Source organism: Oncorhynchus nerka, linkage group LG22, assembly GCF_034236695.1.
Source record: "Oncorhynchus nerka isolate Pitt River linkage group LG22, Oner_Uvic_2.0, whole genome shotgun sequence".
NCBI classification, from domain to species: Eukaryota; Metazoa; Chordata; class Actinopteri; order Salmoniformes; family Salmonidae; genus Oncorhynchus; species Oncorhynchus nerka.
The window spans coordinates 72,275,789-72,279,183 of record NC_088417.1 but is presented as its reverse complement, the minus strand read 5'-3'; positions in this window follow the sequence as shown (position 1 = coordinate 72,279,183).

The following is a 3,395-nucleotide window of genomic DNA, read 5'->3' as shown; positions in this document are numbered from 1 at the left end:
TCTGTTTTAGGTCTTGAGTTTTTATCAGCAAAGAATCAACTGCCTATTGACATTACAGTTAGAAAACCATAGATACCCCTCCCCCTCCAGCAAACTACCATGAGTAACAGGAAGGGTGTATTGACCGTCTGAGTTGGAAAGTGGAAGAGGTAACGGTCATATGATTCACAATGGTCTTTGAAATCAGAATAATCGTTGAAAAGCAATTTCTTGAAAGATAAATGTTCTGTTCATTACCAACTAACTGCAGATCTAGTGACTCATCCTGTACCATAAGCATGAATTTGCATCTATTACCCAGCCGTTTACCAGCCCTGCAGTTCCATTTCAGCCATGAATGGTTATGGTCAATGGATTGAAACAGTCACAATGCCTGAGTCGTTCCTATACTGTGTCAAAAACCCATTAATTAATTTATAAGCATATGCCCCAGAGTACAGTCATTAGGCGAATTAACATCAGTGGTGGAAAAAGTACTACATTGTCATACTTGAGTAAAAGTTAAGATACCTTAATAGAAAATTACTCAAGTGAAAGTCACCCAGTAAAATGCTTCTTGAGTTAGTCTAAAAGTATTTGGTTTTAAATATACTTAAGTATCAAAGGTAAATGGAATTGCTAAAAATGTACTAAAGTATCAAGAGTAAAAGTATAAACCATTTCAAATTCCTTATATTACACAAACCAGACGGAACAATTGTATTGTTTTATTGATGGATAGCCAGGGGCACACTCCAACAAATGAAGCATGTGTTTAGTGAGTCCGCCAGATCAGAGGCAGTAGGGATGACCAGGGATGTTCTCTTGATAAGTGTGTGAATTGGACAATTTTCCTGTCAAAATGTAATGAGTACTTTTGGGTGTCAGGGAAAATGAACGGAGTAAATAATGTACTATTTTCTTTAGGAATGCAGTGAAGTAAAAGTTGGCAAAAATGTAAAACAGTGAAGTACAGTACAGATACCACAAAAAAAACGACTTAAGTAGTACTTTAAACCACTGATTAACATGGAGCATAGCTCAACAAGTCTGGCTACAATATTCTCAGACTGTTTTTCTTTCAATAAGGCTCCACCACACACTTAATTTTTTTACTTTGCATTTATAAAATACATTCAGTTAGTAAAAAAGGCGTAACACATCAGTTGTGTACTTGCACTTTTTGAAAACGTTTGACGTCACTCTGAAAGCATACACAGTGGATTCAATTGTTTTTTTTCTTCATCAATCTACACACAATACCCTATAATGACAAAACAAAAACAGGTTTTTAGAAATGTTTGCAAATGTACTTTGCTCCGTTCATCTTTCCCTCAATCCTGACTAGTCTCCCAGTCCCTGAAAAACGTCCACAAAGCATGATGCTGCCACCACCATGCTTCACCGTAGAGATTGTGCCAGGTTCCCTCCCGACGTGATGCTTGGCATTCAGGCTAAATCTTGGTTTCATTAGACCAGAGAATCTTGTTTCTCATCTTTAGGTGCCTTTTGGCAAACTCCAAGCGGGCTGTCATGTGGCTTTTACTGAGGAGTGGCTTCCGTCTGGCCACTCTACCATAATGGTGGAGTGCTGCAGAGATGGTTGTCCGTCTGGAAGGTTCTCCCCTCTCCACAGAGGAACTCTGGTGCTCTGTCAGAGTGACCATTGGGTTATTGGTCACCTCCCTGACCAAGGCCCTTCTCCTCCGATTGCGCAGTTTGGCTGGGCAGCCAGCTCTAGCAAGAGTCTTGGTGGTTCCAAACTTCTTCCATTTAAGAATGATGGAGGCCCCTGTGTCTTTGGGGACCTTCAATGCTGCAGACATTTTTTGGTTACCCTTCCCCAGATCTGTGCTTCGACACAATCCTGTCTCGGAGCTCTATGGACAATTCCTTCGACCTTATGACTTGGTTTTGCTCTGACATGACCTGTCAACTGTGGGACCTTATATAGTCAGGTGTGTGCCTTTCCAAATCATGTCCAATCAATTGAATTTACCACAGGTGGACTCCAATCCACCTGTGGATGGGCTAGTGGTAGTTGCGGAATGAGTATCAAACATGATTTCTACGTGTTTGATTCCATTCTGGATCTACATCTGTTTATATTAGTTACTGTGCTGTTACTAAGCAGTAATGCATTACGGCAGTGATGGGAGGAAATGCACATGCGCACTGGAATGCCGGGAACGTTAGAGCACGAGTAGTTTTTGACTGAACGACAACTAACTGTACTCCCGTCTCCTGCCTGGTCATTTCTCCACAACACAAATATTACAGTGGCGACGAGGTGATTAAACTACATAAACGGACATTGCTTGAAGGGAAGAATGTTGCGTGAGTAATGAAACTCAAAAAAAGTATGTAATTCGTCAGTTATTTTTTATTTTCTTTCGCCAGTAGAGTAGGCTAGCACTGCTAGTACAGTATTCAGGAGCTGCCAAGTAGCAAGACTATTGGAGTCCAGAATAGCGACACTGCCCTCTGGTGGTTAAATAAAAGAAACTGTCATTGAACCCATTGAAATTAGGCGATCTCAGTGGAGAAATATTGTCAAGGAAGAAAAAAAAAAGGAAGAAGGGACGTAACACGGTGTGTACATTAATACAAATGAGTGCAGTGAATGAAGTAATTGCAGAAACTTCTGAAGTGAAGAAGTAGATGAATATTCAGAAAATTAAGGAATATAAGGAAACTGAACAATTAACTGTGAAAATGGCAACCATTGGTCGAGTACCAGAGTTTGAGGCTACAAAGAGGATTTTGATTCCTATTTGGAGCGTATTGAGCGTTGGCTGGCTGCAAATGAAATCAAAGATGGAAAGAAAGCAGACGTATTTCTCAGTGTTTTGGGTCCAACTGAGTATGGATTGCTGAAAGGTCTCATTGAACCAATGAAAGCAGTGGAGTTGAACTATGCAGAACTGACTGAAACTCTTTCAAGGTATTTCAAGCCTAAGCCAATTCTCATTGCAGAACGTTTCAGATTTTACCAACGTCACCAGAGTCAAGGGGAAACCGTGGCTGACTACATCCTTGCTTTGAAAAGGCTGGCAAGTACATGTGAGTTTGCACGATTTCTTGATGATGCTCTCCGAGACAAGTTTGTATGTGGTCTCACAGGTGAAGCATATCACAGAAGGCTCCTGTCAGAGAAGGACCTGACCTTTAAGAAAGCCTGTGATATAGCACTTGGACTCGAGCTTGCCCACAGGGATACTATTGAGCTATCGGGACATGCAGAACGTCAGAAAGGTGTTCACAAGGTCAGTGATGCACGTGGTGGAAAAAGCTCACAAAAGTCACACTTTTTTCAGTCCCGTCCTCAAGGTTACACAAGAACAAAGCAGCCCACATCTCAAAGGTCTAAGCCAAGTTGCTACAGATGTGGGGGAGATAATCATCAGCACAGTGAA